This window comes from Protopterus annectens, chromosome 1.part1 (genome assembly GCF_019279795.1).
Source record: "Protopterus annectens isolate FY-2018-M chromosome 1.part1, PAN1.0, whole genome shotgun sequence".
NCBI lineage: Eukaryota > Metazoa > Chordata > Ceratodontiformes > Protopteridae > Protopterus > Protopterus annectens.
This window is the reverse complement of record NC_056726.1, coordinates 566,913,647-566,940,272: the sequence shown is the minus strand read 5'-3', so window position 1 is coordinate 566,940,272 and position 26,626 is coordinate 566,913,647.

Genomic DNA, 26,626 nt, shown 5'->3' with positions numbered 1-26,626 from the left:
CAACATAAATCTATGGAGTTAATGTAACTCCAATTTACTGTGGCTAAGAAACTCCTTAATGTTATCACCAGTTTTGTGTCCCCTTCCAAGAACAAATAAGGCCACACAGCCTATTTATAAGTACTTGCAACAATTAAGGTTGAACAAAACAACCTACTCTGGGATGATTTCAACTATATGATGATTTCAACTGAGTGTGAAACTTATGAGACCAAACTCACTTGAACAATACTACCTGGACTTTGATAATTCATATGCCATGGAAATAAGACTGCTTCATCCCATAAGTATCTTTAATATTTTAGATCAAGTCTTCACAAATAACATTGACCAATGCAACCCCTCATGTGTAGGGCCTGCACTGTTTCAATCCAGCCATAGGTTCATAGGTTCATAGGTGCATACTAGGCTAATGGCCTTAGAGCCTTTATAAGCCTAGCCCATAGTATTACCCTGGCATTGTGCCACCTGACCTTAGTTCCTAGTGCCACTGTAGAGTAGAGCCACTGGAGTGATCCCTGGGGTGAATTTTCTATTTCCCATCTACACATCAAGATTTCTCTTGAAGAGGGCCAGTGAGGTGCTCTGTTTGACATGTATGGGAAGTCTATTCCATAGCATGGACAGTCTCTGGATTATGAACCTGTCCCTCCAGCATGTTCTGTTGATTGTGGTAATGAGGTTGAGGTCTCTGGAGTGTGTGGTGTGGAGGGATTGGGATTTCTTTAGATGCAGCATTTCTAACAGAGCTGGGTCAGACATGGCTTTGTAAGTCAAGCAGAGATTGCTTCTAAGTAGGCGATATGAGACAGAGAACAGTTGGAGTTTTTTGAGTCTGCCCATGTAGGACAAGTGTTTAAGGCCTAGGATCCTATTTGTGAGGTACTTTTGCAGCCTCTCCAGTTGTTGCAGGTGTCTAGTGAGGTACATGCCAAATGGGGCATTGTACTCGATGATTGGCCTAATGAGGGAAGAGTAGAGGGAGACAATGGCCTCTTTCTTTCTGGAAGCAAAACCCTTAGTAATGAGATGTGCCACATAGAAGGACTTTCTGATCACAGTGGCAATGTGGTGGTCAAAAGAGAGGTAGCTGTCAACCTGTGTTCCCAGATCTCTTATAATGCCTTCTGTGTTCAGTGGACTACCATCAATGAGGTAATTCAAGGGAACCAGGTTTTTCCCAAGGGGGATGATGACACATTTTTTGACACTGAGCTTAAGGCCATGGCTCTGACACCAGTCATTGATCTCATTGAGGCCTTTCTGTAGGATGTCAACATCACTTGAGGAATTAATAATAGCTCCCAACTTGCAATCGTCTGCGAACTTTGTCAGCCAGAGTCCCTTCATGTCGGCCTGGACTTCAAAGAAGTAGATACCAAACAGGAGAGGACCCAGGACTGAACCCTGTGGGACTCCACTCATGACTGGTCAGCAGTCTGACTTGGTGTCAGCTACTTTCACACTGTGGGTTTTATCTGTGAGCCAGTTTACAACCCACCTAGTGATATAGGGGTTGATGCCTAGCTTAGTGAGTTTTTCTATGATTCCTGAGTGTGGAATGGTATCAAAGGCCTTGGCCAGGTCAAGGTAGGCTGTATGAACCACCTTGCCTTCATGCACAGCTCTGGAGACTGACTCAAAAAAGTCAATCAAGTTGAGCAGGCATGATCTACCCTTCACAAAATCAAATTGTGTAGGATCCAGAGTTTGGAGATTCCCTATATCCTTGTTTATTAGGTCCAGCTTTGCATATCAGACTTGTCAGGCAAATGGGGTGATACTTCTCAAGGTCTGTAGTCACTTCTCCTTTGTGGAGATGGATGACTATAGCAGTGCGCTATTCGGTAGGGACAAAGCCTGAGGTGAGGCTGTGATTGAACAGGGCACACAGGTGAGGTGCCAGTTCACTTTGTAGTTCATGTAGAACACAGCCAGAAATATTGTCAGGTCCCATAGAAGCTGTATTCTTGGCTTTGGGCAGTGCTGTTTTAACCTGTGCAGCAGTAATACTGGGTGCCTGGCAATCTACTGAAATTGGGATTGGTCCTTTCGGGGGGGAGAGGCGTAAAGTTAGCACTGAATCTGTTGGCCAGTATATTGGCAATATCTGTTGGGTCGGTATAGGAGGTACCATTGTGCAGTAGCTCAGAGCAAATCTGGGTATTGTTGTGGAGATTCTTTACATAACTATAGAAGGCCATGTGGTTGTCTTTACTATCTGCTGCAATTCTGTTTTCATAGCAAGCTTTAGAGGATCTGATGAAGGATCTCTACCTTTTGTTGAGGCTAATAAGGGAGTTTTTCCAGTCTTGGGACTTCACCTTATTCCGCATCAGTTTCCTCCTTCGGTTGTAGAGTTTGTTTATGGCAGGGGACCACCAGATTAAATTCCTTTTTTTTGAGGAGAGCATCTTGGTTCTATTGGGTATGGCGAGATCTATGCATTTGTGTACGTGTTCGTACAGTGCATTGGTGTATGATATGGCAGTCATGCAACTATTCGCCATTTGCATGGCTGCTGTGAACTTAGCCACATCTGTTTTTAGGAGCCGAAAGTTAGCTTTGGAGAAGCCTAGGATCCTATTTGTGAGGTACTTTTGTGGCCTCTCCAGTTGTTGCAGGTGTCTAGTGAGGTACATGCCAAATGGAGCATTGTACTCAATGATTGACCTAATGAGGGAAGAGTAGAGGGAGGCAATGACCTCTTTCTTCCTGGATACAAAACCGTTAGCAATGAGATGTACCACATAGAAGGACTTTCTGACCACAGTGCAACGTGGTGATCAAATGAGAGGTTGCTGTCAACCTGTGTTCCCAGATCTCTTAAAATGCCTTCTGTGTTCAGTGGACTACCATCAATGTGGTAATTCAAGCTGATTGGTTTGTGGTCATATCTAATCAGGGAGGAGTTGACTATTGTAGAGCAATGGTCGCCCATGTTAGTAATGACCAGATCAAGGATGTTGCTACCTCTAGTGGGGGTAAGAACAAGCTGGTCCAGGGCATTGGAATTAATGAATTCCAGAAAATGTTGGGCAAGTGTATTGGTACGAGTAGTGTTCCCAGTTAATGGATGGGTAGTTGAGGATGCCCAGCATGAGAGTGTTAGGTTGGGCCCTAATATTCTCCAGAGTGCTTAAGAATGTGGAGTGTGAGTCTTGGGATATGGTTGGGGACCGATAGAAGCTACGACCTGAATCGCTGTCTTGCCCAATGTTAGCTGCACCTGAAGTATCTCACATGCATTATGTAGGGCTACCAGTCTGGAGGTGTACACATCCTTTATGAATATGGAAACACCACTGCCTTAAGAGCTTCAGTCAAAGTTCTGGGGCCAAAAGGTGTAGAATGAGTTATAGCCTGGTAGTGTAGGGGTGCTTTCTGCTGCCTTGAACCAGGTCTCTGTTACAGCACAAATGTTGATGATCTCCAATTTAAGGAGTTCTTTGAGCGAGTGCAATTTGAAATTTAGACTTCTAGCATTGAGCAGCATGACTCTCAGATTGCATTTGTTTGTAGCTGTTATGGTGGTAATTTGGTCTTTGGAACACCACCTAAAAAGGCACTTTAGGAGTGGCAAGAGCCTTGGCCAGAATCTGGAAGCCCAGGGTGACAGATGCAGGTCATGTCTGACAAAGCATTGAGGTCTGTCAATCATGTCACCCCAGGCAGTCAGATACTGGATCCCCTTAGAATGACACCAGAAACTTAGCCAATTGTTGAAATCAGTCATTTTCTGCTTGTACATTGGCATCATTCAGGGTGATGGTAGGATGATGCTCAGGGCTAGGGTCATACCTGCCTGGGCTACATAATCTGAGAGCTCCTCCATGTCTCTTTTCATGTAGTTCAGGGAGATACGTCTCAGGTCATTCACACCCACATGTACAATTACAGAGTCATATTTGTACCTGTTGTTGAGGGACCTGAGTGCATGCATTATGTGGTGTATCCTGGTGCATGACAGGCAGCTGACTGTTACTTTCTCCTTATTCAACCTAGCGAGTGCGACATCAGTGTGGTTCAATATTAAATCAGCTATGACTAGTGTGTTTGGCATGATGCTTTTCCTTAGGGGCTTTGGTTGAGTGACACACTGTTTAGGAAAGTTATGTGACTTGTGATTAGTGTTGTGTTGTGGTGGTTGAGTGTGTTTCTGCCTTGGAGGTCTCTGTTGTTTGGGTAGATTTTTATTGACAGCCTCCACGAAGGTGGGTGTGTGGTTTGTGTTTTTATGTGAAGGCAGTGCTTATGTGTATTGTGGAGGGCTATGTGTTCCATGTGGTGTGGTGCAAGTGCTGACATTCTCCTATTGACCAGCTATTCCAGTCTTAGCTGGAGAGTGTGAGGCTTCCAATTTGGATATATAAGTCCATCTCTCACAAGTCTTAGTGTTGGGAGGTAAGAGGAGAGGGTTGTCAGTGTACATGAGGGAGTTGCTACATTGCTTCAGGATGCCCAAATTCACCAGGTTAATAGGAGAAAGCAAGGGAACTGACCTTTAGACATGCCTGGAGGGTGGGCATTAATAAGTACTGGAGCTGTTTCCTTGTAGAACGTTTAGTGCTGGTAGCACTTTTATGCGCTACAATAATTGCTACAAGAAGTCTGGTAAAGTGCTAAACTAATAAGCTAGTAAAGGTGCAGGAGAGGAGAGAACTAGCAGATCTAAGGAAAAAATTGAAGAGCAGACTTTGGCACCACTCAGAAGCTTACAAACAGTCCTGGATACAGCAAGCCTGTATCTGGACTAGATTAGTTACAGGAAAGGTGGGAAACAAGTGCAGATGTAGGCTTTAAAACCAGAAAGTTGAAAGAGATGGAAAAAATTGCCCAAACAGCCAATAAGCTACAAATTCTTGGCCAGAAACCACTTTTCTTGTGGTAGATAGGCTACCTAGTGTTTACCACTCCCACTGATAAGGTAGAAGGCTTCCCTCCAACACAGAAAGGCTTCTGGTGCTCAGAAATGTACAAAAACTCCTGAATACAACAAATCTGTACCTGGACTAGACTAATTACAGGAAAGGCGGGAAACAAGTGCAAATGTGGGCTTTTAAACTAGAAAGTTGAAAGAGATGGAAAAACTGCCTAAACGGCCAAAAGACTACAATTTCTGGGTGAGAAACCACTCCTCTTGTGGTAGATAGGCTACCTAGTGCTTACCACTCCCACTGATAAGCTCGAAGGCTTCCCTGCAACACAGAAAGACTTGGGGGGCTCAAAAGCTTACCAACAGTCCTGGATACAGCAAATTTGTATCTGGAATAGACTAGTTATAGGAAAGGCAGGAAACAAGTGCAAACACAGGCTTTTAAACTTGAAAGTTGAAAGAGATGGAAAGGATGCCCAAATACTACCCCTGGTCAGCTACGTAACATTGCTGTGCACCCCCACCCCATCATGGGGACTTTCATTGGCCTTTATCCTACTCACCTACCTTCCTACCCCCTCACTGTTTACTCACTATCCTAGCTCACTTCTTTTACCCTCCTATCTCCCACTGTATCACCATTGTACCTCTATTTCCTTCTCATGCCTGTCCTCTCACTGACCTCCCCACTCACATAGTCTCTAACTTATCTATTTCAGACTTAGTGCCCCCCTTGCCCTGCAGAGTTCCCCATCCACCTCCTCAGTCTAGCTCCCAAATAATCTGTGCTCATTCCCTCTATATAGATTTTGTCATACTATATCTGTCTGGAAAGTAAACAGCATAGACTTAGGAAAAAGGTAGCTTTGTCAAGAAGGAAAACTGCTAACCAGCAGACTCTAAAGCACAGAGCTTTAGGTACTACCTGAATTATAACTGATTGTTTTCCACAACTGCTGTTCCTCTAGGACAGTTCGGCCCCACTCCATTCACTACGGTCACTCCGGTCCCCTACCCTACCCCCATTCCCACCCACCCATAGTTCAATTAAACTTATAGCTACTAACCACTCCCACGTCAGCTCACACACCCAATCAACTAATCGAGTCACACCATCAATCCCCCACTCAATCATACTACACCACACCCTTGTTGCTAACTCCTTTAATAGCCTCTCTGCCATCTAGTATCATAGCCCCTACCCTCAAATTCCCCTCCTCTCCTACTACAAAAGGTAACACAAGAGGGGAGGAAATAAAATAAAATAAAATAAATAAAATGCCTTTCCCAATTCTAAAGATAGCATTTTACACATTAACTATTTTTATTCTTCTCCTGTTTTCTATCCTCATGTCCTAACACACACAACTTCATCTCACTAATCCCACCCAGTGGCAAACAGAAACCATAGCCAATACACTAAAATTAAAACATCTCCCAATATCTCCATTTGACCTTGCCCCAACCTATCACAGATCCTACATAAATAATAAACCAACAAACAAAATAAACCCCTATTTATCCCAAAAACAAAATAAAATGCTACAAAAAACTACTTAAACTCTACCTATATCTAACTCAAAAACTCACTTGCTGTGGAGACATACACCCTAACCCAGGACCCAATTCTTTACTCCATACAAACCTAAACCAACCAAACCCTCTTTATAGAAGGACAACCTCCTCTCTACTTCTCTTAAACATTAATGTAAGAAGTATACTTAACAAAGTTCAGGACCTCCATGCCCTATTGGCTTTATATAAACTAGATTTAGCCATACTAACTGAAACTTGGCTTAGACCATAACATCATGATAATGAGATTACACCCCCTGGCTATAATATTATGCGGAAAGATAGGACAGGGAAAAAAGAGGAGGCGTAGCCATTCTTTTTCAAAATCATCTCACATTAGAACAGGTTAGCTACAACTCCCAGGAAGTTAATGATATTGAACTCATTCTTGCTAAATTAAAACTAAACTCTAGCAAACATATAGTTATAGCAGGTACTTACATTCCACTAGGAAATAACATTGCCACTATGGAGAACCTGTTACACTGGATGTCTACCTCCCATCCACAAGAGACCATTCTCTAAAGAGGTTTTAATATTGACTGGTCCGACTGTACCAAATTCAATCCCTCTACCCATATTAATCTTCATGGGTTTACCCAAATCATAGACACCCCCACAAGAGTCAATAAGAAATCAAAACATCAATCTATCTTAGATTGGATACTTGGTTCTGGCCCCCACCTTAGCATACCAATCAGGCTGCCTACCAGACAATTTCAGCGATCACTAACCAACCTACCTTATTAGGACTAAATACCACCATACTAAACAACCCATCCTTAGAATAGTTCATAGCAAAAATAACTTCAAAGCCAAGGACCTAAATAAACTAAAATATGATAACTGGACTCCCCTAAAACACCTTCCCCTAGATGAAGCAGTAGATTACTTTAATTCAACCTTTCTCAAAAATCCTAAACCATCATGCACCGGCCCTAACTATCAGAGTTAAGACAAACTACGCCCCTTGGTTAACAAAAGAAACTAAAACCATAATGAAGGACAGAGATAGAGCCTGGGCTCAATATCATAAACTTAAAACCAATACCTCAAAACAAAACTACTTAGCACTAAGGAATAAGTCCAAACAACTTATAAAACTCGATAAAAACAATTACTACAAAACCTTACAAGAAAAACACACTCACAACCCTCAGAAATTCTGGGCCACAATAAGTAAATTACTGCACCCAGGTAAAACCAGCACTCCCACACCCATAATTCCAACCGACAAAGAAGACACCCCTACACAATTCAACAAATTCTTTACCAAAACAGTCATAGCTCTATCTAACACCCTAAATAACACCACCAGCCCTACACCTTCTCCAACCCCTACTAACCCTACTACACAGCAGGCTCCCTCTAGCTTTTCCCTGTCTCCAGCACCTACAAAACTTAAACTACTCAGAAAGCTAAAACCTACCACACTATCTGCTGACAAACTTCCCGCTGATTTCCTTCAACTAACAGCTGAAACCATATCCTATCCAGTGTCTATACTCATAAATAGAACCATATCTTAATGCAAAGTACCTAACCTGTGGAAAATATACCATATTATTCCACTCCACAAAGGTGGCAACTCCCCTGAGCTCACCAACTACTGCCCAATTGCAATTTTATCTCCTTTTTCAAAAATACTAGAAAGAGTAGTACATTCAACGCCTTGGAGAAAGCACCTCATTGGTTCTTTCAAGCTTTTTTTTATGTTGTTTTAGGTTTCAACTTTGTTACTTAAGAAGTTAACTTGTGACCGTTTCTGCCATTTCACACTGAGCTAATCGGAAGAAGTCAGAGGAAGGGCTCTCAGCTAACTACTCTGTGATATATAACATTAAGTATCCTGTTTTTTGCTTATTCCTGAGTTATTTATAGCACTTTTATTTTACTCACTGTGTTTGAGGTACTAAGTAGAATTTTCTACAATTGTTAAACATTGTTGGGTTTGTTTGTTCTGATTTGTGTTTTCCACCCTCCCTCCCTCTTGGTATCCTGCTTTTATACTTGCTGGCTTTGCAGTTGCCTGCCCCTACTGTAAATTTGATCTGGGACACTCCTCCCAGTCTAGTGTCATTACCTCATTCTACCTATTCCAGGGAGAACATTTGAGAATGCCAACCCAGTTAGCTTCTGCTCCTCCTTTCCCCTTTCCACTTTACAAAAAAAAATGTCTTCTAAGCTTGTTTTCTGCCTTTCCTGTAAGTTGTCTAGTCCAGGTACAGATTTGCTGTATCCAGGACTGTTTGTAAGCTTCTGAGCCCCCAATCCTTTCTGTGTTGGAGGGAAGCCTTCTAGCTTAATTTTGTTTCTTAGAACTAGTCAGTTTTCTAGTTTCAATACTCAAATCTGTTTCTTTGAGATCAGCACTTGTTCAGAACTCATTGTAATCATGAAATAAGCTACAAATTACTACAGCACTCAACTTTCCTCACTTGTCTAGAGGAAAACAGTTTTTAGTACTTAATAAATAAGAATCTATCCAGGCATGTCTAAGGGTCAGCTCCTGGTGTTTTCTCCTGTCTACCTGATGAATCTGGGCATCTTGGGGCAATGCAGCAATTGCCTCATGTACACAGACAATCCTCTCCTCCTACCACCCAACAGTACAACCTGTGTGAGATGCACTTATATAACTAAACTGGAAGCAAAGCTTTCTTCACCCAAGACTGGACTAGACAGTCAAGAGGAGAAGGTAAACACTTGCACCACACCCCACCACACTCATCACATAGTCCCTCAGAACCTACTCCACCAAAACACACACATAGAAACACAAAACACACACCTACATTCACGGAGGCTCTCAAAATAAAATCTACCCAAGCAACAGGGACCTCCAAAGTAGAAACGCAAGTAACCTCCACCCCCTAACACAACCCAAATGACACATAGCCCACAAACTCAGTGTGCCACTCAACCACAGCCCATAAGACATAACAATGTACCCAACACTCTAGTCATAGGTGACTCTATAGTCAGGCACACTGATGTTCCACTGACCATGCTAAACAAGGAGAAAGTTACTATCAGCTGCCTGTCAGGTGCCAGAATCTGCCACAAAACCATGCACTCAGGTCACTCCACTGCAAGGACTACATGAAAAGAGACATGGAGAAGCTTTCTGGTTTTGTAGCCCAGGCAGGTATGACCCTAGCTCTGAGTAGCATCCTGCCATCACCCAGAATGATACCACAGTACAAGGACAAAATGATTGACTTCAACAATTGACTAAGCTTCTGGTGTCATTCTAAGGGGATCCAGTATCTGTCTGCCTGGGATGACATGATCGACAAACCACGATGATTTGCCAGAGATGGCCTGCACCTGTCACCCTTGGGATTCTGGATACTGGCTATAACTCTTGCCACCCCTATAGTGCCTTTTTTAGGCAAGAATCAAGTGACAAATTCACCACCATAACAGGTACACTCAAGCAAAATCTGACGGTAATGCTACTTAATGCTAGAAGTCTAAACCTCAAAATGCACTCACTCGAGGCACTCCTTAAAATGGAGAACACCGGCATCTGTGCAGTGACAGAGACCTGGTTCAAGGCTCCAGAGAGCACCCCTGCATTACCAGGCTATAATTCATACCACACCTTTCGGCCACCTAACCTGGGCCGAAGCACGAAAGGCGGAGGCGTGTCCATATTCATTAAGGATATCCATACCTCCAGGCTAGTTGCTCAGCATAATGCATCTGAGATTATCCAAGTGCAACTAACTCTGGGCAAGACTGCAATGCAAATTGCAGCTTGCTACAGATCCCCCACCATGCCTCAGGATTCTCACTTCTCGTTTCTTGATACACTGGAAAATATTAGGGTACAACCTAACACCCTAATAATGGGCAATTTCAACTACCCCACCATTAACTGGGAAAACTATTCATGTACCAACTATTGTGCTCAACGTTTTCTGAAATTCATAAATTCCAATGCCTTGGATCAACTTATCCACACCCCCACCAGGGGCAGTAATATCCTAGACCTGGTCATTACCAACATGGGCAACTGGTGTTCCACACCAGAGGTCAGTTCATCATTGGTCAGATCTGACCACAAGCAAATCACCCTAGACATCCACATCCCACCCCACCCCATTAGGGAAACCACTGTAAAAAATTTCTCCAAAGCCAACTTCACGCTTCTTACGACAGAAGTGGCAAACTTCACGACACCCATGCTGATGAACAATAGATATACGACTGCTGAATCCCATACAATTGCAATTTATAAGCACTTACATGAGTGCATGGATCATGCAATCCCTAACAGAACCAAGATGCTATCTTCCAAAAAAAGGAAGCTAATCTGGTGGTCTCCTGCTATAAACAAACTCTACAACAGAAGAAAGAAACTGTTGCAAAAAGGAGTAAAATACCATGATTGGAGGAACTCCATATTCAGCCTCAGTAAGAAGCTGAGATCCCTCATAAAATCCTCCAAAGCTAGTTACGAAAACAAAATTGCCACTGATTCTAAAGACAACCACAAATCATTCTATAGCTATGTCAAGAATCTCAATGGCAACACTCAGATCTGCTCTGAGTTACAGCACAATGGCACTAAATATACAGAACCAACTGATATTGCCAACATCCTGGTAGATAGGTTCAGTGCTAATTTTACCCCTCTCTCATCCCCTAAAGGGCCCATCTCTATACCAGAAGAATGCAAAATACTTGTAATCACGGCTGCACAGGTAAAAAACACATTTTCCAAAGCCAAGAACACCGCATCCATGGGACCTGACAACATCCCAGGCTGCGTTCTACATGAACTACATTACGAACTGGCACGCCACCTAAGTACCATGTTTAATCATAGCCTCTGAATGGTGCACAGCAACAGTTATCCCACTCCACAAAGGGGGGGCCACCACGAACCCTGGGAACTACCACCCCATTAGCCTGATGAGCCTGGTCTGCAAGGCTATGGTGCGTATCATCATGGAACTTATAAACAATGACATTGGTAATCTGCAAACTCTGGACCCTACCCAGTTTGGATTTGTAAAAAGCAGATCATGTCTCCTAAACCTGACATACTTCTTTGAAGTGGTCACCAAAGCCGTAGATGAGGGTAAGGTTGTTCACACAGCCTATCTAGATCTCGCCAAGGCTTTTGACACCATCCCCCACTCTGGAATTATAGACAAACTCACTAAACTAGGTATAAATCCCTATGTCACAAGATGGGTTGCCAACTGGCTCACTGACAGAACCCACACTGTGAAAGTAGCAAACTCTAAATCCAACTTCAGACCAGTGACAATTGGAGTACCACAGGGTTCAGTCCTAAGTCCTCTCCTGTTTTGTATCTACTTCTCTGAAGTACAGGCTAACACAGACGGTCTTTGGCTAACAAAGTTTGCAGAAGACTGCAAACTAGGAGCCATAATCAAAACTCCTAACAATGTGGGCATCCTACAAAAGGGCCTCACTGAGACAGATGCCTGGTGTCAAAGCTATGGCCTCAAGCTCAATGCCAAAAAGTGCACTGTCATCCCTTTTGGTAAAAACTCTGTACCCATGAACTGCCACATAGGCGGTAGTCTACTTAACACTGAAAGTGTGATAAGAGACCTTGGGACACAGGTGGACAGTAGTCTCTCCTTTGATTATCACATCACCACAGTAGTCATGAAATCCTTCTACACGGCACACCTCATCACAAAAGGTTTCTCATCCCAGAAAAAAGAGGTCATTGTTCCCCTCTACTCATCACTCATTAGACCCATTATAGAGTACACGCCCCTTTTGGTATGTACCTCACAAGACATCTACAACAACTGGAAAGGCCACAGAAATACCTCACAAAGAGGATTACTGGCCTCAAACAGATGCCCTATGCAGACTGTCTCAAAAAACTCCAGCTTTACTATGTCGCATATCGCCTACTCAGAGGCGATCTCTGACAAACATACAAAGCTATGTCAAACCCAGAGCTGTTGGACATGCTCCACACAAAGAAATTCCAATCCCTCCGAGCTACACGCTCTAGGGACCTAAACCTTGTCACCACAATAAACAGAACACGCTGGAGGGATAGATTCCTGTCTCAGAGACTTCCCATACTCTGGAACAAACTACCTATCTATATCAAACAAAGCTCCTCATTAGCACTCTTCAAAAAAAATCTTGATGATTGGATGGGAGATAGGAAATTCACCCCGGGGATCACTTCTGTGGCTCTGCTTGACAGAGGCACAGGAAAATAATTTTCTTGGGTGGCAAAAGCCAGGGTACCGTTTGGCTAGGTTTATATAGGCCCTAGGACCAATAGCCTAGTACCTACCTATGAACCTATGAACCTATTCACAACTAATGCAATACCTCCTAAAAAATAACCTTATATCTACATCTCAACATGGCTTTCGACCCTCCCATAGTACCACCAGGGCTCTTCTTTCATATATCAAAATAGTCAACACCCATAGAAATAACGGACTTTTCATTTCCTCTGTATTCTTAGACTTACCTAAAGTTTTTGATATGGTCAAACACAGCCTGCTTCTGAAAACTCTATCTACACTTAACATTAACTCCCTCACTATATCATGGTTCAACAGCTATTTATCAGGCCAGCCAACAAGCAGTTCTTTGGCAGGAACAGCTATCCTCCCTTCTACCTGTATCCATGGGAGTCCCTCAAGGCTCCATAGTTGGTCTTTTATTATTCTCCATATTTACAAATCAGATAGCTGTATCCTCTCCCTCTGCTTCTATAGTGCAGTATGCAGGTGACGCTACTATCATATGTGCCACCCCAACCTTAAGCAAACTTCAAACAATAACACAGCATAACTTTACTCTGGCTGAAGTATGGTTTTCTAGCATTAAACTTTTACTCAATCCCAAAAAAACAAAGCTAATTCTCTTCAGTCCTGGTAGATCTCCTCCACTAAATAATGATTTCACCATAAACTCCAAGGATAATACCTCAATCACCCCAACAACACACGCTAAACTCCTAGGAGTAGTTATCGATAATCTCAAATTTGATGTACACATAGCCCAAACAATCAAAAAGGTAAACAAAAAGCTTGGTCTACTGTATCGGATCAAGCAATTCATGACCAGTTGTAACAAAGCCACTATTGCTAGAATGCACCTATTATCCACGCTACTGTATGCCTCCCCAATCCTGACTAATCTTCGCCACAGAGAACAAAACAAAATGGCATCTTGCTATAACAAGATTGCCAAATTTGCTACTGGTGCCTCTAACAGATCCCACCACTGTCTTTCCCTCATACAGCTCAACTGGTTTGAGCTGCCCCAACTACTTCTTACTACTCAACTGTCCACAGCCCACAAGCTGTACTACCTCTCTGAAAAAACTCCTGCGCTATAGGATCTAATACAGCCCTACACCACCATCCGAGCCTTAAGATCTACAGACCGAAATCTCATAAATGTCATCAAACATAAGAATGAAGCAGGTAAAACTCTCTTTGGCTGTACAATTGCAAAAATCTGGAACTCACTCCCAAATCACATAACTTCTACAAGCTCTACTTCATTATTTACGAAACTACTCAAAACCCACTGTATTAACAATTGGCTGTGCACATGTTACTCCCCAAGCTAATCCACTACATTGCAGTGTTGCACAGATTATGCCAAAGATCACCTATAAGTTTCTAACCTCTGAATACTTATTCTTACCAAACAATGGTCTACTTTGACAGTACTGATTTAAAAGTCCATGAAGAAATGTTACATTTTATTCTGATGCTATTGATTTTATGTCTATGAAGAAATGTTAAATATGTTTTTAAATGTTTAATTTGCATGCCTTAAGAATACAGTTATGTATTTTATAAATTGTATTGTAGTAATGTATTAAGTGGAGCTTTTCTCCCCGGGCCTCCGCTGAAAATAGCCCTGTGGCCAGTCGGACTTTCCCAGTCATCAAATGTAAAATAAAAATAAAAATAAATAGTCAATAAACTACAATTTCTGGGCCAAAAACCACTCGGCTACCTAGTACTTACCACTCCCACTGATAAGTTAGAATGCTTCCTTCCAACACAGAAAGTCTTGGGGGGCTGAGAAGCTTACAAACAGTCCTGGAAACAGCAAATCTGTACCTGGACTAGGCTAGTTACAGGAAAGGCGGGGATCAAGTGCAAACACAGGCTTTTAAACCAGAAATTTGAACGAGATGGAAAACTGCCCAAATGGCCATTAACTACAATTTCTGGGCCAGAACCACTCCCCTTGTGGTAGATAGGCTACCTAGTGCTTACCACTCCCACTGATAAGCTAGAAGGCTTCCCTCCAACACAGAAAGGCTTGGGGGGCTCAGAAGCTTACCAACAGTCCTGGATACAGCAAATCTGTGTCTGGACTAGACTAGTTACAGGAAAGGCAGGAAACCAGCTTAGAATTTTTTTTCAGAAAGCAGCTAAAACAACACTAAAACAATTCAAGTGCAGTGCAAGCTAGCACAATTGAGGGTGTAGCAGTATTAAAGCAACTACAGTTTAAATAAATGCAATTTATTCAAAATGTATTCTGAACTAAATTCAATTTTTGTTTTATTCAACTCTGAACAGTTAAAAAGTGCCAAAAAGTATACTTATCAGCTGAGAAGCACACTCAGTCAGAACACAAGGAGATTTTTTTTGTTGTTGTTAGTAAAGTGCAAGGGGAGGAAGGAGGAGCAGAAGATAATTCAAGGTTAAGAACCTAAGTGGGTTGGCCTTCTCAAACATTTTCTCTTTATTAGCTAGAATGAACACTAGAATGGGAGGAGTGTCCCAGATCAAATTTACAGTAGGGGTGAGTAACTGGAAAGCCACCAACTATAACAAACACCACAGGAATAGGGTGGGTGTGAGGGAGAAAACCAGTTTCAGTACAGATCAGAAACCAAAAACAACTCCAGCAAATATATAAAATAATTCAGTCAGCAAATATATAAAATAATTCAGTCTGGCAAAAATTAAGACAATGCAGAACTCTGAAAAGTTAAAGTACCAAGTAATATACTTATCAACGATATATTTACAGATTGTTTGAGAGCACTCTTCAGTCAGAACGCAAGGAGTTTCTAACAGTGTATGCAGGAATTTACAAATAGGGACTATTTTTTAATCAGTAAGCCTTGAAGCAATCAGATAACAAAAACGCTGTTAGACAAGATTTATAAACTTTAACACAACCACAGGACTAGGAGGGAACCATTTTCACTACAGATCAGAAACAAAAAAACAATGCCAGCAAATATATAAAAGAATCCAGTAAGCAAATATATAAAATAATTCAGACAGGCAAAAATTAAGACAATGCAGAACTCTGAAAAGTTAAAGTGCCACGTAATATACTTATCAGCGATATATTTTCAGATTGTTTGCGAGCACTCTTCAGTCAGAACACATGGAGTTTCTAACAGGGTATGCAGGAATTTACAAATAGGGACTATTTTTAAATCAGCAAGCCTTGAAGCAATCAGATAACAAAAATGCTGTTAGACAAGATTTATAAACTTTAACACAACCACAGGAATAGGAGGGAACCATTTTCACTACAGATCAGAAACAAAAAAACAATGCCAGCAAATATATAAAAGAATCCAGTAAGCAGATATATAAAATAATTCAGACAGGCAAAAATTAAGACAGTGCAGAACTCTGAAAAGTTAAAGTGCCAAGTAATATACTTATCAGCGATATATTTCCAGATTGTTTGTGAGCACTCTTCAGTCAGAACACATGGAGTTTCTAACAGTGTATGCAGGAATTTACAAATAGGGACTATTTTTAAATCAGCAAGCCTTGAAGCAATCAGATAACAAAAAAGCAGTTAGACCAGTTTTATAAACTTTAACACCACCACAGGAATAGGGGAGAACCAGTTTCAGTACAGATCAGAAACAAAAAACAATGCCAGCAAATGTATAAAATAATTCAGTCAGCAAAAATATAAAATAATTCAGTCAGGCAAAATTTAAGACAATCCAGAAATCTGAAAAGTTAAAGTGCCAAGTAATATATTTATCAGTGATATATTTCCAAATTGTTTGAGAGCACTCTTCAGTAAGAACACAAGGCGTTTCTAGCAGTGTATGCAGGAATTTCCAAATAGGGACTATTTTAAATCAGCAAGCATTTAAGCAATCATCTAACAAAAAAGCTGTTAGACCAGTTTTATAAACTTTAACACCATGACAGGAGTAGGGGGAACTAGTTTCAGTACATATCAGAAACAAAAACCAATGCCAGCAAATATATAAAATAATTCAGTCAGTAAATATATAAAATAATTCAGACAGGCAAAAATTAAGACAATGCAGAACTCTGAAAAATTAAAGTGTCAAGTAATATTCTTATCAGCGATATATTTCCAGATTGTTTGAGAGCACTCTTCTGTCAGAACACAAGGAGTTTCTTACAGTGTACCATAATGTAGTTTTCTTATAATTTGCAATAGGTACAGGATTACAAAATGAGAGGTCAGATAAAAATACATCTTCCACAGTAACTGTACCATCAAAAGGGATGGTATAATCTTCTTCCAAACTAAAGTTTCCATAGAGGACATTGACAACTATAGTAAGGTATACCTTGATGCCCTATAAAAATATCTACACAAATGTACAGACACAGACGTACCTGATAGGATCAAAAAAAGATCCTTACGAAAATAATAACCATGCTGATGGATGTCTGATATTATTTATTTTATTTATTTATTTGCAGTTTGTTAACCGGGAAAGTCCATTGGGCTGAGATGAGCCCATTTTCAATGGAGGCCCAGGGAGAAAAGCTCCAATACAGTATTTACAATAACAAAATGAACAAAATTACAAGTAATACACATTGTACATAAAGACATGAAAAATGCACATTAACAGAAATTTCATTCTAAGTGTAATTAAAAAATGACATAGAAATGGAAAAGATAGAAACATTTATGGCTTGAGGCCTAAACAATGTTTACTAAGTAAGTATTAAGATATGAAGTGAGATGGAATTAATGAGATTAGCAGAATCACGAGGTAACTTTAGAAAAGTCAGGCATAAAGAGCAGGAGGAGGTTTTAGGTTGAATTTGAGATAGGAAAGGTGAAAGGGGATAGGGGTGGGATGGAAAGCATCAGATCGGGTGAGAGCAGGAGCATTCCCAGTGAGAGGAGAGAGGACAGTGGAGCAAAGTCTTAAAGGTGAAGTGGTTATGGGTAATTCTAATGTGTGGAGGAAGTGCATTCTACTATCTAGCAAGGGAGAAAGATAGTAAGGGTTGCCCTGGAGTACATGTGGGTTTGTAAACTTCAAGGAGATTCTGACTGTTGGACCTGAGCACTCTATGAAGCTGATGCATTTTTAGGGTGGAGGAGATAGTTGTAGAGTTTGAAAATGAGCTTATGTGCAGTTGTAAGATGACTGTATATCAGATAGTTAGGGAGCTCCAACCAATTCAGGGAGTGGAGGGAGTCACAGTGGTGAGAGGAGGATTTGGATCTGGTGGCAAATTCAGAGATGTTATTGTAGTAGGAAGATAGTTTTGATTTGAGGGTAAATTGAAGATTAGTAAGGAGAGGGGTGCCATACAGGAGAGAGGGAATGAGGTATGTGGTAGATAGGAGTTGTTTAGTAGAAAACGTAAGGTAGCGACTGTGTTGGTATAGCATTCTGAGTTTTGATGGGTTTTCTTAATATTAATTTGTAGATGAATGTTGAATTTTAATTGATCATTGATAAGGACACCAAGTAGCTTTGTGTAGGGAACTATTTTGATAGAGGTCATGTTATAGCTGACTATAGAGAAGGATGTTTTGTCAATTTTGGAAGGTGTGAATATCATAATTTTGGACTTAGATGCATTGAAAGCTAGGTGGTTATTCACCATCCAAGACTCGGTGTGGGAGAAGGTGTGTTGAGTTAAATTCATAAGTTTAGGGAGAGATTAGGTGGAGCAGATGATGGTAGAGTCATCCGCATATTGGATGAATTTAGCATTTGGGATGTTCCGATGGAAGTCATTGATAAAAATGTTAAATAATAAGGGGCCCAGTATAGAGCCTTGTGGAACATCTGTCGGAGTGTGGAGGAAGGAAGAAGTACAGTTTTTCCACTTTATAGCTTGTTGTCTATCTGAGAGGTAACTGGTGAATCAGTTGATGGAGGAAGAGGAAAGGTTGAGATGAGAGAGCTTTTACAAGAGGAGGTTGTGGGAAACGGTATCGAAGGCCTTAGATAAGTCCAGAAGGAGGGTAGATACAATATTGCCAGAATCAAGAGCAGAGTTAATGATTTCAAGAAAGGATAGAATGACAGTAGTGGTGCTATGTCCATGTCTGAACCCATGTTGTGTAGGGGTCAGTAGTTGACTGTCCAAGAGGTATAGAAAGAGTTGTAAGTGGATACATTTTTCAAGGATTTTAGAGATAGGGAACAGAAAAGGGATTGGGCAGAAATTGGAGATTTCAGAGTTGTTCCCCCTTTGTGAAGGAGAATGATGAAGGCTGTTGTCCAAAGGAGGGGTACACAGGATTCTTGGATGGTGCAATTTATTAGGATACAGATGGGTAGAGTTATGCCATAGGCAGTTAGCTTGAGGAAATTAGCTGGAATGTTATCTGGGGCATTAGAACATGGTTTTAATTTTAGTAGGAGTTTTTTTATGGTATGTGTAGGAATAGGTTTGATAGTAAAGGGGGAGAGATGAGTAACATTGGTGGCTAAGGGGACAGGATTAGGAGTGTTGGATAAGGTTTGAGTTGATATATTATTAGGGAAAGATGAGGTAAGCTTGGCTATTGAGTCAATTAAGAAGGAATTGAATTGAGTAGCTAAGGCATGATCTGGAGAATTAGGGTCAGGGCAGGGGTTATTTTTTATGCCAGAACAGTGGAGTGAGAAGATAATGCTCCAGAATTTTTAGGGGTTGGATTTATGGTTGTTTTGGAGTTTGAAGTAGTAGGATTTTTGGTCAATAGCTAAATATTTTTTAAATTTATTTTGAAGTTGCTTGTATTTGGACAGGGAGCTGGGTGTTTTGAATTTTTATAACTGATGGAGCGGGCATAGGCAGATCACGAGGAACCAGCCTACCCTGTTGTCCTGTAGTAATAACATAAAAAAATAAATAAAATACAATAATGAAATAAAACATAAGCCAAAACAAATGGAAATAATGAAATTTAAAACAATTATTATAAATAATAAATCATCCACGGTGGTGGTGCTGCGGTAGCGTTGTCGCCTCACAGCAAGACATTGTCCCGTTCGATTCTCAGCTAGAGCGTCTTCTGTGGAGACATGCATGAATGGGCGTACCTTCGTTGAAGGTTGTGTGTTAGGGCCGGCAACTCAGCACGTAAAAATCAACTGCCAATCATTAGCGGACCGGAGTTCTGCCGTGGCGAGCCCTAATCGGGAAAAGCCAAAAGACACAACATTATGGAAATAATAAATAGCATTATTACAAATAATGATAAATAATAACAAATGAAAAAAATATGTAAAAAGAAAGCAATAAAAATTATACATAATAAAAAAATAAGAAAATTAACCATAAAAAAAGAGAAGAATAAGAAGAGAAGGGGTGGGGTGAAAGAAAAAAAGGAGAATATTAGTATCTTCACAGTTAATATACAAAGCTGTATACACTTAATTTTACTATATTTTGTTACATTTTATTATTTTATTTTATCTCACATTTGTTAAATGGATTGGTCCATCTGAGTTACAAAAAAAAACATTTTCAATGGATACCCGAGGATAAAAACTCCAATAACGTTTCCAGCAATAAAAACTAAAAGAAAACATTATACAGAAGATAAAATAGAGTAATTTTACTTTTAACACTACCAGCTGCTAAGAAATGTCATTATTAATTTGAATACTAGCCCGTTTTTAACACATACACACTGTAGTATAGATCAAATTGCATCCAGCAATCATTCATGGATGAGTATATTGCACGTATGCATGTTCCATGTACAATGACTACACTTGACAGCAGAGCATTCAAGCCACAGGTATAGAGGTTTAAACTTCCAAATGCTATAATGATGAAAATGTAACAGTATTGTATATCTAATGATGAAAACTTAAAACAGTATTGTAAATAAGTACATTTTATATTTGGTAAGTGTCGTATTTGAACCCACAACCAGTGAATACTGTAATACTTTACTTTTCTTTTAGACTACAGCATAATGCATGCCCGCTTTCCTTTTACATTTTATAGATTCATGTTCAATGTTATCTGAGAACCTGCAACTGTTTCTTTGTGATACAGATCATACATGTCAACTTCTTAGAGCAAGATATCTGGACAGATCATAAATAATGGGGTTAAAATGACCCCAAAAATAGGGACATATTTTAAATATTGTCTTACATAGAAAGTTGCATAGGATTTGTGTTAACATACATTTTGACACTCATTATTTACTAACATCAGTCTTAATTTACCAGAAAACCATAAATGTTATGAGGAACAGACCAAAACAGTGAGTCAAAACTCTGGCTGTTCAATGAAAATATGGTCAGTTGAGAGCTATGCTACAGACTACTGCATGCATGCTTATTTTTACAGTTGAGATATGCACTCCCAATTTTATACAACTGTATGATATAACAACAAATTCATCTTTAACTGTTAAGGCTAAAATAACAGTACTATATACAATTATGCTTACATACCACGTGCTTTTCTCATTCTTGTCAGTTGTGATGCGTGGGATACCATATTCAAGGCCCTGTCTTCCGCAGCTGTGGAAAAAGAAAAAAAAGAAAAGAATGCCATCATGAATATCAGTCTTGGCTATATTCAGCTTTAATATTTACAATTAATCGATGCAATCTATACATACACATCTGTGGGATGTTCCCCGCCTAACATTCCCTGATCCTATGATCAAGGGTATCCCGTTTCCTTCTTCGGAGATCTTCATAGTGATGTCGGCATTGTTCTCCAGTGCGTGGGATACCTGTTGCATTGGACAAAGCCCTAGCCACAATATTCCAGGCCTTGGACTTGTACTGAGACCCTGTATAGTTACCTTGGAAGAGGTAAGCGCAATGGCCCTAAACCGGAGCCCAACAAAGACCTTGGACTCCTGAACACCTCAGCGCTGCACTCAGAAGTGCACACCCTCTCCAACATCACCAACCATGCCTACAAAAGATCAAGCTCAATGTCTAATGTGCATTTCCCACCAGCTCCACCTTAAATATCATGTTTTCCTGCCAATCACATGTATTGTGCTTCCTGAGAGTGTATACTGTCTGCGTTTTGATATAGTTGAAAAAGCTGCAGTCCACTAAACATCGCACAAACACAGTAAGCCAAGTGCTTTTGATTGCACAATGGCAAGCAGAGTATACCTTTTTCAAATGTATCATAAACTAGACAGTGTGCATTCTCAAGTTTATTTCATATACAACCACATGTACAACTCTGTTATTCAACTAGGGGAATAAATATGATGTGATGTGGAAAAATAAAGTAATTAAAGTAAAGTAAAATGTGTATGGAATACACAGTATTTGAACCCAGGACCATGTGTATAGTAGTCCTAAACTTACAGCTCTTGCCACAAGAAGGTTGAGACAACACTTCTCTATGTAGCACTTTATTTATATAATCTGCAATGTCACAATAGTATAAGAAAAGTTTGCATATCCTATACAAGAACTCAGGACCATCTGCACTCCAGTCCTAGACTTAACACATGTCACCACAGGATTAGTTATATGAGGTTGCCTATATTAGTATTTAATGTTAACTTTATGGCAGCCTCACTTACTGGGTTTGCGCGATACCCAGCAGTGTTAAATTAATGCATCCGGTTTCTATTTTTGGATGTCTGGGTCGTGTCTGAAACAAGGGTGGTTCAATAGTTCAAATGAGGTAAGCATAGCCAGTGGTGCATAGCTCAAACCTGAGAAGAAAAGTAAAAAAAAAATACATAATAAAAACAGGAGAGATGATTAAACAATTAAACAAAACCATACATAATGCGGGGACAAAAGTGCAAATATTAGGACAATTTTGATATATTGTACTTGCAAACTTAGAAAGTTGATAGACTAACAGGATTTTAATTAGCATGAATTTTCCATAGTGTATGAAGTCTAAATCTCAAATGTCTGTCATTTTTTGACCTCAGTCCTCAAAGATTTGGCAATGATTTGCTAGTATATGTATATGGGTATATTTAAAATACTCAAAGCACCCAAATGTTGACATCACTAATGATAAATAAAGTACAAAACAAGTAAAATATCGACAGTTAACTGCATGTTCTGAGACATAACCTCAGAGCATGTACAAAGAAAACTATATTTTTTGCAGGGGACAAGCTCCTCTGCACCCACTACTCCTACTAATTATATATTCAACTCCAAGATCACACAATACTGAGGAAAGAGCATATCCCCAAACCCAACTAATGTAATGAACTTGAACAATTGTCGACCATCTGTTTTGTCGACAAAAGTGTATCAATAAAACAGATACCAACTTTAAAGAAAGTAAGTTGAAGTAATTATGGTAACCCATATATATATATATATATATATATATATATATATATATATATATATATATATATATATATGTGTGTGTGTGTGTGTGTGTGTGTGTTTGTGTGTGCACAAGTGTGTGATTCTGTATATTTATTTGTGCATATGTCTGCGTGTGTGTGTGTGTGTGTGTGTGTGTGTGTGTGTGTGTGTGTGTGTGTGTGTGTGTGTGTGTGTGTGTATGTATAGACAGACAGATTACACATAAAAATATTAATACAAGAAAGTGTTGAATCTGACTTCCTTTGTATACTATATCAGTGGCATTGCAAATTCTGTCTCTACAGGTTACTTGATACTAATATTATGGCTGCCACTTTTCTTTAAGATTATCATCTAATGAAGAATGTAGGAACAAAGGAACAAAACTAGGCAAGTGATCACAGGGACCATAAGAGGCCTAGCCATATACACCTTTAAGTAGGCTGACTTAAACGTTCTTATTATCCATTATAAGTGCTTAATAGTGTCCAAATTCCAAATCAAGCAGATACATGAAAACCTTGGTGTAAATTTATATTTACCTATCCAGTCATCAATACTAGCCTTAAAGGCAGACAAGGTAGTTGTCTGCTTGACCTGTAGTGGCAACTTATTATATAGACTATGCATGTGTTAACTTAGAAACCTATCCCTCCAGCAAGACTTGTTTATTTGTTGCTATTTATTTAAATCCCTATTATGAATGTTAATACCGTCATTTTCAAATAGAATGGTCAACAATACTTAGTGTTAATAGATTCTTACTGAAATCGGTTTGAAATTGACCTTCTCCCTAACTTGACCTCCAGCACAGTCATTACAAAATTGAAGAGACATTTTGTGTCCATGGTAGTTCGTACAAAGTCATTTCTGACAATGGTGCACAGTTTGCAAGTCAGCAGTTCAAGACATTTGCTGAATCTTGGGACTTTGCCTTTGCTACTAGTAGTCCAGAGTATCTACAGTCCAATGGATTAGCTGAGCATGCAGTACAAAATGCGAAACATTTGTTAGAGAAATCCAAGAGAGATGGTACCGATGTTTTCCTTAACTTACTCAATTTTTCTTCATTTTGTGAAGAAATAGGAGGTAAAATAGAACTGGGTCTTTCATAGCTTGATTAGTGAAACATGGGTCACTCATATCTCTGAACTGTAGAGATTTTTGCAGAATGTCCAGATTTTGGCTTCATATTTTTGGTCTGTTTTTAATAAAATTGTAGTTTTCTGGCAAATTAGTTGCAAATCATTAAAGACTGAAGTTAGAAAATAACGACAGACATTTGAGTTTCAGACTTCATCATATCCTTCAGAATAATTCATGTTAATGCAAAATTATTCTATCAACTTTCTAAGAGCAATATTTTATTTATTTTTTTATTTATCATTTGTTGACTGGGAAAGTCTGACTAGGTTCCACAGAGCCTGTTTTCAGCGGAGGCCCAGGGAGAAATGCTCCAGATGCATGTCTTTGGAATGTGGGAGGAAACCGGAGTACCCAGAGGAAACCCACGCAAACACAAGGAGAACATGCAAACTCCACACAGAAGGCACCCCCAGCCGAGAATCGAACCAGTGAACCTCTTGCTCTGAGGCAACAACGTTAACCGCTGCACCACTGCGCCGCCATATTTAAAACATGTCCCTATTTTTGAGCCTTTGTCCCACTTTTATTCATGGTTTGCCCAGCTTTCTTGCTCTAAGAGGTTGAGAAGTATGGCTGCCTTGGATCAGCCTGTAGGCTACTGAATATAAGGAGAGTTGCACTAATATTTTGGGATAAATGAATATGAAAGATTTAAGGCTTTTAATTTTTTTTTTTTTTTTTTTGGTTAAAAATCACTGGCACATTTCCAGTTGAGAAATATGCCAAAAGATATACCAAAAGAGCTTCACTGAAGATTCTCTTAATTCTCATGGGGAGTAAAGGAGTTGTGCAGCAACACATACTAAGCATGAGTGTTTTCAAGGAACTGGCAACATAATCACTGCATAGAGCAACTGTGTCTTCCTTTTTCCTGTATATATATTCTATGTCGCACACAAAACATCACATCATATATTTGGAAAACTCATAATTATAACCCTACCAAAGCAAACTAGGTCAAAATATACTTTCACTTCTGTCGAATATCCATCCTCCCAGTTCTTGGCAAACTTCTTGAAAAGATAGACTACATCATCCTCTCCTTCCATATCCAGCAATACCACCTGATATGCTCCAAACAACATGGATTCTGGTCCGGATGAAAATATGATAGCAGTTTGGTCCCTAACTGATGGCATCCTGTTAAACTCTGATAGTGGGCTCCTTACAGGTGCCCTATTTATAGACCTGACAAAGGCATTTAACATCATTGACCACTATTTTCCCCAAAACAAACCAATTGAAATTGGTATTGTTACAGGTACTGCTCCCTGATTTGAAAACGTCCGCACTGACAAACTCTTTAAAGTTAAAATAGGACCCTCCTAATCAGAATCTATACCCATTACCAAAGGTTTACCACAAGGATCCATTCTTGCCCCCTTCTGTTCTCCATATTCATTAACAAACTTCCTTATGATCTTCCAATCTCCCACATATCCACTATGATGATGGCATGGTCATTTTCCAATCAGATCACTCTCACACCAACATTCAGTGTCAACTCCATTCAGACTTACATGAGTTCTGTCAATGGCTCATAAACTATAAACTACTTCTTAACCCCACCAAGAGCAAAACTATGCTGTTTGGAACTCCACAGAAAATCTACCAAGCACTAGACACGTTATCTGACTTTGAACTACCCAACCATTCCATAGACACAATCTCTACCTTCAAATACCTAGTGTCACTTGTCTCATGAATTCAAAAGAGATGATGAAGTGGTATATGAGTTCAAGATATTTATTGTACATAAACACATCAGGAACCATAACTGGAACATGTACTTAGGCTAACTGAGTCACTCATTGCTTCAAACACGCTCGCATGTGCATCTCCATTCATGACTGCATTCATTCTAGCTGGCTGTACAAAATGGCACTGCTCTTGCACATGCTCAGTACTTATATGGACGTGATATCTAGCTACAGTGGCTGACTAGGTTCAATATGCACACTGATCTACATCCTCCCTCTTTAATTTGTTTGACATGTAATAGGAGAACAAAAGAGTTTACATGCTAGATATCACAACAGCATTTCAACAACAAATAAGTTCAAGGCCAAGTCGCTGTGTATTTCAGATTGGGTCTGGAAATTCTACCCGATCTGGTCACATAGAAATTATGATTTAGCAACAGAGACAGTCTCTGGGGATTCTTGCTCGATTGGAACTTCAGGGAATACATCAGGATTACTTCAGGAATGTACACTGTCCTCTGAAATTTGAACAAGTGTATAGTCCCGCAGAGAAACAGAGTCTCTGGCATAGGCAATCTGCTGCCTCAGTGGTTTGGAGACTGAAAGTATATATATTTGATTCCTTCTGAAATCCATTCCATCAGTTTGTACAATGTAAGATCTTGGTTCCTCACAAACATTTTTGACAATACCCACTTGGTCATGTTCTTTAGATGTTTGCATTCTCACAATCTCCTTGTTCTAATGGTCTAAGAGGTTTGCTGGGTGTATCGTAGTATAACTTTTGTG